This window comes from Schistocerca nitens, chromosome 1 (genome assembly GCF_023898315.1).
Source record: "Schistocerca nitens isolate TAMUIC-IGC-003100 chromosome 1, iqSchNite1.1, whole genome shotgun sequence".
NCBI classification, from domain to species: domain Eukaryota; kingdom Metazoa; phylum Arthropoda; class Insecta; order Orthoptera; family Acrididae; genus Schistocerca; species Schistocerca nitens.
Window position 1 is genome coordinate 115502602 of NC_064614.1, and position 14629 is coordinate 115517230.

General features: G+C 45.4%; 1 protein-coding gene across 1 annotated transcript in view; it reads left to right on the forward strand.

Annotated features, from left to right (window-relative positions):
• Positions 1–14629, forward strand: part of LOC126260968 (sialin-like) — a 133304-nt gene that overhangs the window by 34503 nt on the left and 84172 nt on the right. The gene's annotated exons all lie outside the window — the stretch shown is intronic.

Sequence of the window (14629 nt, forward strand, 5' to 3'; positions counted from 1 at the left end):
TAACGGCTGTTAGGGGTATCGTACCCCCAAAGCATTTCTTTTCAGATATGTGTAGTAAGTAGAAACTGCTTCTGGGGTTCGAGACCTCATATGTTGGAGCAGATTCGCTTTTTTCCTGTAAAGATATCACATTATTATTTCTTTCGGTATCTTGAACAGTTTTGTCGGACGCTCTGCGTAGATGTCATGTAATTTGAGCACAATGTTAATTTAACTGTAAAATCAAGTCAGCTGTAGTAATATTCGGTGCATCTGTAACATAGAACTTGCAAATCAGCATATTAATACTGTCAATACACACACATCAAAAAAAAAGTTTTGCATCACCTGCATTTCTGCCCTTCTTATTGCTCATGAAAACCACACATTGCTTGTTGTACCACCATACAGCGAGACCTTCAGAGGTGGTGGTCCAGATTGCTGTACCCACCGGTACCTCTAATACCCAGTAGCACGTCCTCTTGAATTGATTCATGCCTGTATTCGTCGTGGCATAATATCCACAAGTTCGTCAAGGCACTACTGGTTCAGATTGTCCCACTCCTCAACGGCGATTCGGCGTAGATGCCTCAGAGTGATTGGTGGGTCACGTCGTCCATATACAGCCCTTTTCAATCTATCCGAGGCATGTTCGATAGGGTTCATGTCTGAAGAACACGCTGGCCATTCTAGTCGAGCGTTGTCGTTATCTTGCAGGAAGTCATTCACAAGTTGTGCACGATGGGGGAGCGAATTGTTGTCCATGAAGACGAACGCCACGCCAATGTGCTGCCGACATGGTTGCACTGTCGGTCTGATGATGGCATTTACGTATCGTACAGCCGTTACCGTGCCTTCCATGACCATCAGCGCCGTACGTCGGCTCCACATAATGCCACACCAAAACAGCTGGGAACCTTCAGCTTGCTGCACTCGCTGGACAGTGTGTCTAAGGCGTTCAGCCTGACCGGGTTGCCTCCAAACACGTCTTCCACGATTGTCTGGTTGAAGGCATATGCGACACTTATCGGTGAAGAGAACTAGATGCCAATCCTGAGCGGACCATTCGGCATGTTCTTGGGCCCATCTGTAGCGCACTGGATGGTGTCGTGGTTGCAAAGATGTGCCTCGCCATGGACGTCGGGAGTGAAGTTGCGCATCATGCTGCCTATTGCACACAGTTTGAGTCATAACACGAGGTCCTGTGGCTGCACGAAATGCATTATTCAACATGATGGCGTTGCTGTCAGGGTTCCTCCGAACAATAATCCGTAGGTAGCGGTCATCCATTGCAGTGGTGGCCCTTGGGCGGCCTGAGCGAGCCATATCGTCGACAGTTCCTGTATCTCTGTATCTCCTCCATGTCCGAACAACATCACTTTGGTTCACTCCGAGACGCCTGGACACTTCCCTTGTTGAGAGCCCTTCCTAGCACAAAGTAACAATGCGGACGCGATCGAACAGCGTTATTTACCGTCTAGGCATGGTTGAACTACAGACATCACGAGCCGTGTAGCTCCTTCCTGATGGAATGGCTGGAGCTGATCGGCTGACGAACCACCTCTGACTAATAGGCGTTGCTCATGCATGTTTTTTTACATCTTTGGGCGGGTTTAGTGTCATCTCTGAACAGTCAAAGAGACTGTGTCTGTGATACAATATCCACTGTCACCGTCTATCTTCAGGAGTTCTCGGAACCTGGGTGATGCAAAACTTTTTTTGATGTGTGTATATAGTTTGTGTTTTTCTCATTTGGACAAACCTCGTAGCTTGTCCTTCTACCGTAATTAAACTCTAAGGCAAAATAACGACTCACCACGTAGAAATTATCCGAATACGAGATGTGATAACGCATTGGTCCACCTCTGGCCCTTATGCAAGCAGTTATTCGGCTTGGTATTGACTGATAGATTTGTTGGACGTCCTCCTCAGAGATAACGTGTCAAATTCTGTCTGACAGCGCGTTAGATCGTCAAAATCGAGCTGGTTGGAGGGCCCTGTCCATAGTGTTCCAAACGTTCTCAATAGGGGAGACGTTCTGCGACCTTGCTGGCCAATTTAGGGTTTGGTATGCATGAAGATAAGCAGTAGAAACTATTGCAGTGTGCGGGCGAGCATTATCTTGCTGAATCGTGAGCTCAGGGTGTCTTGCCATGAAGGGCAAGAAAACGAAGTGTAGAACATCGTCGACGCATACCGCTGTGCTGTAAGGGAGCCACGGATGACAAGCAAAGGGGACCTGCTATTAAATGAAATGACGCCCCAGACTGTCGCTTCTGGTTTTCGGGGCCATATGATGGGCGACAGTCAGCTTGGTACCTCACTGCTGACCTGTGAGTCCCTGGACACGTCTCTGGCCTGGAATAGCATTGACTGGAGCAGAATAGTCTGCAGTGATGACCCTGCTTCGAACTTATCTCCAGTGACCACCAAAGACGTGTCTGGAGATGTTCCAGACAGTGGTTGGAGACGAACCTGGCTGTGTCCCGCCATACAGCTCGACAACCAGTAATGGTGGTGTTGTTGTGGTCTTCAGTCCTGAGACTGGTTTGATGCAGCTCTCCATGCTACTCTCTCCTGTGTAAGCTTCTTCATCTCCCAGTACCTACTGCAACCTACATCCTTCTGAATCTGCTTAGTGTATTCATCTCTTGGTCTCCCTCTACGATTTTTACCCTCCACACTGCCCTCCATTGCTAAATTTGTGATCCCTTGATGCCTCAGAACATGTCCTACCAACCGGTCCCTTCTTCTCGTCAAGTTGTGCCACAAACTCCTCTTCTCCCCAATTCTATTCAATACCTCCTCATTAGTTATGTGATCTACCCATCTAATCTTCAGCATTCTTCTGTAGCACCACATTTCGAAAGCTTCTATTCTCCTCCTGTCCGAACTATTTATCGTCCATGTTTCACTTCCATACATGGCTACACTCCATACAAATACTTTCAGAAACGACTTCCTGACACTTAAATCTATACTCGATGTTAACAAATTTTTCTTCTTCAGAAACGATTTCCTTGCCATTGCCAGTCTACATTTTATATCCTCTCTACTTCGACCATCATCAGTTATTTTACTCCCTAAATAGCAAAACTCTTTTACTACTTTAAGTGCCTCATTTCCTAATCTAATTCCCTCAGCATCACCCGATTTAATTTGATTACATTCCAGTATCCTCGTTTTGCTTTTGTTGATGTTCATCTTATATCCTCCTTTCAAGACACTGTCCATTCCGTTCAACAGCTCTTCCAAGTCCTTTGCTGTCTCTGACAGAATCACAATGTCATCGGCGAACCTCAAAGTTTTTACTTCTTCTCCATGAATTTTAATACCTACTCCGAATTTTTCTTTTGTTTCCTTTACTGCTTGCTCAATATACAGATTGAATAACGTCGGGGAAAGGCTACAATCCTGTCTCACTCCTTTCCCAACCACTGCTTCCCTTTCATGCCCCTCGACTCTTATAACTGCCATCTGGTTCCTGTACAAATTGTAAATAGCCTTTCGCTCCCTGTATTTTACCCCTGCCACCTTCAGAATTTGAAAGAGAGTATTCCAGTTAACATTGTCAAAAGCTTTCTCTAAGTCTACAAATGCTAGAAACGTAGGTTTGCCTTTTCTTAATCTTTCTTCTAAGATAAGTCGTAAGGTTAGTATTGCCTCACGTGTTCCAACATTTCTACGGAATCCAAACTGATCTCCCCCGAGGTCCGCTTCTACCAGTTTTTCCATTCGTCTGTAAAGAATTCGCGTTAGTATTTTGCAGCTGTGACTTATTAAACTGATAGTTCGGTAATTTTCACATCTGTCAGCACCTGCTTTCTTTGGGATTGGAATTATTATATTCTTTTTGAAGTCTGAGGGTATTTCGCCTGTCTCATACATCTTGCTCACCAGATGGTAGAGTTTTGTCATGACTGGCTCTCCCAAGGCCATCAGTAGTTCTAATGGAATGTTGTCTACTCCCAGGGCCTTGTTTCGACTCAGATCTTTCAGTGCTCTGTCAGACTCTTCACGCAGTATCTTATCTCCCATTTCGTCGTCATCTACATCCTCTTCCATTTCCATAATATTGTCCTCAAGTAGGGTTCAATTTTCTTTTCATAGCAGGACCTCTTCTATATCATCCGCGGAACACTTACAGTACAGTGGTATGATGACGATATTCCACACCGCGTTTTGTTGCCCATCATAAGCCATCCAGGGCTAACATTTCAGCAAGATATTGCCCGCCCGCACACGGCGAGAATTCCTAGTGCTTGTCTTCATCTTCGCCAAACCCTAACTTGGCCAGCAAGGTTGCCGGTTCTCTCCCCAATGGAAAACGTTTCGAGCATTATGCGCGGGGCCCTCCACCCAGCTCGGGATTTTGACGATCTAACGCGCCAATTGGACAGAATTTGGCACGACATCCTTCAAGACATTCAGCTAGACTATCGACCGTGCCAATCTCTATAACTGCTTGCATAAGGGCCAGAGGTCGACCAACGTGTTATCGACTTGTTGAATTTGTGAGGCTCTCTCTCTTTCATTAATCATCCAGTTTTTTTCTAACTGTAATCATTTGTTTGTCTGTACATGTACATCACATCTACAGGTTTCCGTCCCATTCCGATAATTTCTTCGTGGTGCGTCCTTTATTTGTCGTAGATGTATTCTTTATATTTGATTATATGTCAAAGTATATGATGGGGTGGGAACATTCATATAAACTGTCCACTAAGTACAATTCATAAGTCGTTAAAGAATATACTTTCGCGTATCTCTATAAAACGTAATAGATCATTGACAGTTACAGAAATTATTTCAGCACTTGTCCAGAATGACTAAATAACTAAAGCAGAAGTAACAATTTCAAGAGACTTGAAAATTTAAAAGTATAGAGCGAGCCGTGTCGCCACCCATATTTGGTACGAGCAGAAGATTAACTGTAAAAGCCCCCCGATGACACACACAGGAAATCCCACTGGATCGGTTGTTTGTTTAGCACGGCTATTAGTGCCTGCTGCACCAGTATGTGGGGCTAACCTGGACTGACTTGAAAAGACCGGCAGCCACTTAAATGAATGCAAATGGCACCTCATCCTAAACGTGTCTCTCTGGCTGATGCAACTGTGTGTAATTACAATTCTCAAGGCTATGTGAACAATTCACTAGTTGTGTGCTGAGAGAGAGCTTTAAAAGTACCTTATTTTTACAATATAGCTAGAAAAATAATTCCGACACTATGCAGGAAATTTCTTTCCTGCACGATTAAGTGTGAAAAAAAAAAACCAAATGCGGAATTGTTACCTGATAAAATTTCCGAACGAAAGACTTTCAAATAGTTTTTAATTTACAAAAATATACCATTGTGATCTTGGCGAAACGTCAAATTTAATAGTCGTAGACTAGAACTGATGAGTTACAGCTAGAATCACTCACATCTGAAGAATATCTGAGAGTAACAGATCACGTGATTATGAGGAGAAGCCATCGTATGGGCTCAGTTGTAGGTACAGCAACTGCCAGGCTGCCATTGAGATTGTCTGCTTAAGGTATTACACACAGAGCATTTATACGATCTATGCTGGAACACTCTCATGCATGGTATTCATATCAGGTCGTAAAGGGGAAATCGAGCTTATACAGATAATATCTGCAGTAATAGCAATTGCCTTCTGTGCCTCTTGGGAGATTACAATCAAAATGCTTAAAATTGCAGATGGCAAAAATTTGAAGAAAGATCAAATCCTGTTTAGAGACTTCCAAAAATTGGTTTTAAGGGCTGAGCTGGTGAATTTACCGCAGCATCCTATGTGCCTGAAAACATGTCGATTTTATTCAGGACTCTAATACATCATATTATTTTCCACTCTTTTGGCTACAAAGCGCTATTTTTCAACATAATTTCCGTTCAACGCGACGGCCTCACGCCACGTTACTGGGAAGACATTATGCCTGCATAGTGCAACTCTGATCGACGTCGAAGGCAACGTCTTGCTGCATGAATAACCTCGCCGTCATCCACGCTCTGCTTCCCATGGGGTGCATCCTTCACTGGGCCACACAGATGGAAGCTGGAAGGTGCGAGATCCGGGCTGAAGGGTAGATAGGGAAGAACAGTCCAATGAAATTTTATGAGTTTCTCTCGAGTGCGTAGACTTGCGTGAGGTCTTATGTTGTCATGGAGAAGTTCGTTTGCACATTTGTGGCGACTGTAACGATACAAGTTTCATTACCACCGTGGATAAACTGTTTTATTTCAATAATACATTTTCTTTTTCGAAACTTGTTATTACAAGTATTAACTGTGCGTAGATGGATAAAAATATATATAAGGCAGCGAGGAACTAGAGCAAGCACGATATGGTTATGCCGTCTAGCGGTAACGGTGATAAACTGAGCTGACCTGCCATTGCACAGTGCTGCAACCAGACAGAGAAACGAGCAATCGTAAATCGTAGAGATATTTTTGAACGTTACTGTTTAAATAACGACTTGTGTATTGTTATATGTATTTTGCAAAACTGCTTTTATCATTATAATTGTCATGGGCTTATGTAACTACAACTACTTTAGTTTTAAGGCTTAATTAATAGGGACTTACCTACAGAAGGGTTTTGGCGGCAGCATTACCGTCTTTTTTTAGTGGCTGGAACATTCTCTAAGGCCGGTATTACACTATTTCCGGTCAGGACTCTGTGCAGGCCAGTCCATTACAGGGATGTTATTGTGTAACCACTCCGCCGCAGGCCATGCATTATGAACAGGTGCTCGATTGTGTTGAAAGAAGCAATCGCCATCCCCAAATTGTTCTTCAACAGTGAGAAGTCAGAAGGTGCTTAAAACATCCACGTAGGCCTGCACTGTGATAGTGCCACCCAAAACAACAAGGGGTGCAAGCCCCCTCCAAGAAAAACACGACCACACCAGAACACCACCGCCTCCGAATTTTATTGTTGGCACTACAGACGCTGGCAGATGACGTTCTCCGGGCATTCGCCATACCCACACCCTGCCATCGGACTGCCACATTGTGTACCTTGATTCGTCACTCCACACATCGTTTTCCACTGTTCAATCGTCCTTTGTTTACGCTCCTTACACCAAGCGAGGCGTCGTTTGGCATTTGCAGGCGAGATGTGTGGCTTATGAAAAGCTGGTCCGCCATGAAATCTAAGTTTTCTCATCTCCCGCATAACTGTCACAGTACTTGCACTGGATACCGATGCAGTTTGGAATTCCTGAGTGATGGTGTGGATAGATATCTGCCTATTACACATTACGGCTCTCTTCAACTGTCGGCGGTCTCGGTCAGTCAACAGACGAGGTCGGCCTGCGCGCTCTTGTGCTGTACGTGTCCCTTCACGTTTCCATTTCACTATCACATCGGAAACAGTGGACCTAGGAATGTTTAGGAGTGTGGAAATCTCGCGTACAGACGTATGACACAAGAGACACCCAATCACCTGACACGTTCGAGATCCGTGATTTCAGCGTAGCGCCCCATTCTGTTCTCTCACGATGTCTAATGACTACTGAGGTGGCTGATATGGAGTACCTGGCAGTAGGTGGCAGCATAATGCACCTAATATGTAAAACGTATGTTTTTGGGGGTGTCCGTATACTTTTAAACACGTTTTGTATATCAGTAGTCTGACACCATATTAAATGTGTTTTGGGTAATGTTGGAAGGTGGTTCTGAATTTGATCTATGGTATGGCTCCGAATTTCCTGGCGGAAGCCCACAGGCTCGTTACGCAAAAGGGAGATCCTTCAATTTCGTCCTTAGTTACCACTGATACTAAAGCGAGCCTGATTATACCGTATTACCTTATCAACTCGTCACTCATGAGCGTTATTGTCGTGATAACTGGTGGGGGGAGGGGACTCTATTTATCTTATTACGTTAGCACTCTGGGCCAAATCGGAGCTATTTACTTTCATTAAGCGTGCATTTTCTTTGACAAACTGTTGATATCATACCAATACAGTCTGAAGGTGAAGGCAGTTGGAATAACCTTAAATGACAGTTAACTACGTCCAGATATATGTATATTTCTTACAAATCTTGATACCAGATTGAACATAACTACACAAAACGTAGGTAATCTTCTACTATTTTAGTCCCTTATGTACACGCAAACAAGAGGTCGATTTCATTAGATGGGAATGAGTATGCGCATGTGTGGTTTGATTTAGCGACGGAGCCCACTTTAATTTGGAAGGGTTCGTCAATATGCAATATTGCCGCATTTGGGGCACTTCGCGATCGAGAAGTCTCTTCACCCTCAACGGGTGACTGTGGTGTGCAGTGTCCAGTCATGGAATAATTGGTGCGATATTCCTTGATTTCACGGTGACTACCGAAAGGTACATGAAGGTTTTGGAAGATGATTTCATCCCCATTATCCATAGTGACCCTGATTTCGACAAGATGTGGTTCGTGCAAGACGTAACTCGACCCCATCGAAGCAGGAGAGTGTTTGATGTCCTGGAGGAGCACTTTGGGGACCGCATCCTGGTTCTGGGGTACTCAGAGGCCATTGGCATGGGCCTCGAATGGTCAACATATTCTCCAGATCTGAACACATGCGACTCCTTTTTGTGGGGCTGTATTAAACACAAAGTGTGCAGCAATAACCCCAAGACCATTGCTGAGCTGAAAACAGCCATTCAGGTCATCGTCAGCATCGATGCTCCGACACTTCAGAGGGTCATGCAAAATTTCGCTATTCGTCTGCACCACATCATCGCCGATGATGGCAAGCATATCGAACATGTCATATCCTAAATCCGAATAACTGTAGTGACGTTTACATGTTGAATAAAGTGTGTGCACGCCATAGTTTGTAACTAATTGATATTTTTTTTCATATAGTTCAATACTTTTCACCTTGTACAATGACTATTGGTACTCATGGGCCTGAGATCTTTCAGATATAGTGGTTAATGTCGAAGTTGAAATGACCGATGACCACGTGGCGTCCGACACCATAGTAAGAAAAATTATAAGACTCACTCAACACTGAGTTTAGAACAAATTGAATTAACAATTTGATCGCCTAATTACATGTGAGGATCTCGGGGTGGAAATTTGCAAATTTAATCACCGATTTCATAGTGCGACCGTGTTACTTAGTACGCCCTGCTCGCTAGCATAACTTCATGACTGTAAATTCCATGTGAAGTGACTAAACTTTAAACGCAAAAATCTAATCCTGACTTACTATCAAACTCCACGTTCCAGCAGAACGAGTGTACTCACCGTCTAGTCGGGTCCGGGTGTCGAAAATTCACATATCTCTGTGGACGGTGTGTCCAGAGTTAGTTCTTTGTGGGAGGGGAGCAATTGACCAATCCTAGGCACCTGTAAAAAAAGCTTGGCTGCTAAGCCAATCAGAGAGGCTGCAAAAGAGTGGGCGGTCGTCGTTCCTAGGTTGTTTCTGAACAGAGAAAAGATGTAGAAGATTCTAGAAAGTTCTGCGCTGGATACTACGGCTCCAGTCAAGGGATTCGAGTTTGTAAATGGCGAGAAGACTCGTTTGTGCCATTGGGACTTGTTCTCCCCAGGCAGGCGTAAAGACAACCAACAAACTCTTCCACAGCTCCCAGAGAAAGAAAGCGAGGGACTGCCTCTAACCTGAAGCTATGTCGCCATGTTCTCATCTCAATCAGGTGACTATAGTGGGACTTGGCATATGGAAATGAATGAGACTGCTGCTCCCAATAACTACACTCCTGGAAATTGAAATAAAAACACCGTGAATTCATTGTCCCGGGAAGGGGAAACTTGACACATTCCTGGGGTCAGATGCATCACATGATCACACTGACAGAACCACAGGCACATAGACACAGGCAACAGAGCATGCACAATGTCGGCACTAGTACAGTGTATATCCACCTTTCGCAGCAATGCAGGCTGCTATTCTCCCATGGAGACGATCGTAGAGATGCTGGATGTAGTCCTGTGGAACGGCTTGCCATGCCATTTACACCTGGCGCCTCAGTTGGACCAGCGTTCGTGCTGGACGTGAAGACCGCGTGAGACGACGCTTCATCCAGTCCCAAACATGCTCAATGGGGGACAGATCCGGAGATCTTGCTGGCCAGGGTAGTTGACTTACACCTTCTAGAGCACGTTGGGTGGCACGGGATACATGCGGACGTGCATTGTCCTGTTGGAACAGCAAGTTCCCTTGCCGGTCTAGGAATGGTAGAACGATGGGTTCGATGACGGTTTGGATGTACCGTGCACTATTCAGTGTCCCCTCGACGATCACCAGTGGTGTACGGCCAGTGTAGGAGATCGCTCCCCACACCATGATGCCGGGTGTTGGCCCTGTGTGCCTCGGTCGTATGCAGTCCTGATTGTGGCGCTCACCTGCACGGCGCCAAACACGCATACGACCATCATTGGCACCAAGGCAGAAGCGACTCTCATCGCTGAAGACGACACGTCTCCATTCGTCCCTCCATTCACGCCTGTCGCGACACCACTGGAGGCGGGCTGCACGATGTTGGGGCGTGAGCGGAAGACGGCCTAACGGTGTGCGGGACCGTAGCCCAGCTTCATGGAGACGGTTGCGAATGGTCCTCGCCGATACCCCAGGAGCAACAGTGTCCCTAATTTGCTGGGAAGTGGCGGTGCGGTCCCCTACGGCACTGCGTAGGATCCTACGGTCTTGGCGTGCATCCGTGCGTCGCTGCGGTCCGGTCCCAGGTCGACGGGCACGTGCACCTTCCGCCGACCACTGGCGACAACATCGATGTACTGTGGAGACCTCACGCCCCACGTGTTAAGCAATTCGGCGGTACGTCCACCCGGCCTCCCGCATGCCCACTATACGCCCTCGCTCAAAGTCCGTCAACTGCACATACGGTTCACGTCCACGCTGTCGCGGCATGCTACCAGTGTTAAAGACTGCGATGGAGCTCCGTATGCCACGGCAAACTGGCTGACACTGACGGCGGCGGTGCACAAATGCTGCGCAGCTAGCGCCATTCGACGGCCAACACCGCGGTTCCTGGTGTGTCCGCTGTGCCGTGCGTGTGATCATTGCTTGTACAGCCCTCTCGCAGTGTCCGGAGCAAGTATGGTGGGTCTGACACACCGGTGTCAATGTGTTCTTTTTTCCATTTCCAGGAGTGTAAATATAAAATAAACCCAAATGTCAACCTGGGAAGGATAAAATTATGAATGGGGTACGAAAATAACGAACCCCTGTGAATGTGAAGTAGAGTAAAAGTAAGTTAAATCATTTTCTTTTAGACTACTCCACTGAAGAATTTCTTCATAAAAATTCTCAAAACTAATTTTTAGGTTACTTTGTAATTAACATTAGCGTTGCAATACAACAATATTCCCTAACATTCAGTCATTTCATTGTATTTATAATTAAATAAAATGTACATCTTTGACTTCTTCAGGCATCCCAGAGACTCCTGTTCTTGAAATCCAAAGAGTACAATAGCTGTAATGCATTGTAGATGTACTATGGAGCACGTAGTAGCACAGTCGTGAATTTAACTCGTACAAATATTAAAACGTATTTGTTTTTCTCGAGACTCTTCCTGTACCGAAATTTTACTTTCAGAAAAACTCGAATATTTATGTAACCTGTTGACACCAACTTGTCGTCATTTCTAGGGCGGCATAGTACCGGCTATTCAAACGCTGACTTCCAGATGGGCGCCTGACCACGAAAGGAGCAAGTTCTCTGTCATTTTCCTGGGTGAGTTCACAACGTTCAAAGCCCCATTTTTCCCCCCAAGATCGTTTCTTTTATGTAAACAATTATGTAACTTTAACTTCGTTAGACTACCCCCAAGTGCTGTACTGAAACTATAACTTATTTGTAGTTGGGTAATGACAATGGAGACGTAAGTTTAATTATAGTTTCCAGTTTAGTTTAGTCTGTTATTATGTTTGGAGTATTCCAGAAGCTAATGAGGAAGTGTACACGTGATAGTGACACGAAGGGAAAGTAGATCTCAGATGTACTCTGCTTCCCATTTTGAGATATCGTCATCCTGAAGGACAGCATTTTTACAGTAATGGCGATCACAGTCTTCTTTTTCCTTAGCGCTGTCGCCGATTTGACAAGTTTCTAAAACTAAAGTCCAGTCACAGTCATCATGAATTTTCTGACAGGGAGAAAACTTTTATTTTCACTGTAGTCGCATCTGACCCTTTCCCAGCAGACTGCATTTTAGAGGTGTAACTGAGAGCACGAAGCACATTAGTCACTCAGAGATTGCTCTTCCACAATACCTAGAGAGTAGCAAATCAGAGTAATGGATGTGTCAAGCAATTTGTTTTAACAAGCTTTATGTTGAAATGCCTAATATACGAACGAAAAATTCGAACTTATAAACGGTGCATCTACATTTACACGATTAATTGTTTGGCAAAGGGTAAAAAAAACTATTTTCCAACACATGGCTGGGATGGTACAGCAACCAGTAATATATAATGAAGGAACAAACAGTCAGTCTTGGTTGCAGGGATGTATTTATTATCTATTTACCAATGACGCGTTTCGTCTGATTCAGCCAGCTTCAAATTGGCCTACACAAAAAAATTAGATTTTGTTAAAAGTGATATGACTGCATTTTGAAAAACTGGAGTAACTAGCAAGCAACTGTAACACGACTTACTGACTATATGGTGGTGATGGGTACATGTTGATACCGAGCATATTATTTGCTGGGACGTTCTGTACGCTCGGTATCTTATGTACCTAAACCCATCTAACGTTGCAGTTGCTTGCTTGTAACTCTAGTATTGCAAAATGGTGTCAAAACACTTATAATGAAATGTATATTTATTTGTGAAGGCCAATCTGAAGATATCTGAAGCAGGCGAAACGTGTCATTGGCAAATAAATAATAAATACGTCCCAGCAGCCATAAATAAAACCACTATCAGAATATTTATATGCCATTCCACTCTCGAATGGCACATGGAAAAAAATGAATGTTTAAATCTTTCTGTGCGATCTCTGGTTTCTCTCATTTTACACTCTAAGAAAAAAAAGGACGAACGACAAGGAATTATGCGTACATGTAGTTGTACAGACAAACAAAATATAACAATTTAAGAAAAAATTGGATGATTTAGTCGAGAGAAAGAGCTTCATAAATTGAGCAAGTCAACAAAGCGTTGGTCCATCTTTGGCCCTTATGCAATCAGTTATCGGCTTGGTATTGATTGATAGAGTTGTTATGTTATTAGATGCCATCCTGAGGGATATCGTACCAAATTCTGTCCGACTGGCGCGTTAGTTAATCAAAATCCCTAGATGGTTGGAGTGCCCTGCCCATAATGCTGTAAACGTTCTCAACTGGGGAAAGATCTGGCGAACTAGCTGACCAAGGTAGGGTTTGGCAAACACGAGGACAAGCAGTGGAAAGCCTCGCCGTGTGCGGGGTGACATTATCATGCTGAAATGGAAGCCCAGGATTGCTTGCCGTGAAGGGCAATAACGTGGAGCGTAGAATATCGTCGAAGTACCGCTACGCTGTGAGGGTGACGCGGACGACATCCAAAGGGGTCCTGCTATAATAAGAAATGACACCCCAGACCATCAGTCTGGGTTGCTGGACCGTATGCAGGCGACATTCAGGTTGGTATCCGACCGCTGTCCAGAGCTTCCCCAAACGTATTCTTTCTTTGGCTCTGAGCACTATGGGACTTAACATCTTAGGTCATCAGTCCCCTAGAACTTAGAACTACTTAAACCTAACTAACCTAAGGACATCACACACATCCATGCCCGAGGCAGGATTCGAACCTACGACCGTAGCAGTCGCGCGGTTCCAGACTGTAGCGCCTAGAACCGCACGGCCACCCGGCCGGCATTCTTTCTTTCTTTCACTTACGCCATAGTCCCACAGCGATCGCAGGGCCGGCGTGATTACAACGGATTTGGCAGTGTTTGTGTTAGGCATGGCCGGATGCCCTTCCTGCCGCCACCCTGTACCCCCCCCCCCCCCCCCAGGACGGAATTAGTGTACCCCAACTGCCTGCGTCTAGTGTAAATCGTGAAATAGTGCGGACGTGTTTGATATGTCTACGACGCATGTAACTGAGGCGGAACGTGGGGACCAGCCCGGTATTCACCTAGCGGGATGTGGAAATCCGCCTAAAAACCACATCCAGGCTGGCCGGCACACCGGGCCTCGTCGTTAATCCGCCGGGCGCATTCGATCCGGGGCCGGTGCGCCTACCCGAGTCCAGGAAGCCGCGTTAGCGCGCTGCTTCCCCAAACGTATCTTGGGCCTGAAATCTCACTGACTTCAGTAGAATTGTCTTCAGTGATGAGTCTCGCTCTGAACTGAGCCTGGATGACAAACGAAGACGTATCTGGCGTTGCCCCGGACAGCGATGGGATGTCAACCTGACAGTCGCCCTCCAACCAGCTCGGGAATTTGGTGATCTAACGCGCCAATTGGACAGAATTTGTCACGATATCCCTCAAGACGACATCGAAGAACTCTATCAGTCAATGCCAAGCTGAATAATTGATTGCGTAAGGGCCGCGGTGGACCAACGCGTTATTGACTTCCTCTTTTTTGTCTTAATGTGTATTATGAAGCCTCACGGAGTGGCCGCGTAGTTTGAGGCGCCATGTCACAGACTGCGCGGCCCCTCCCGCCG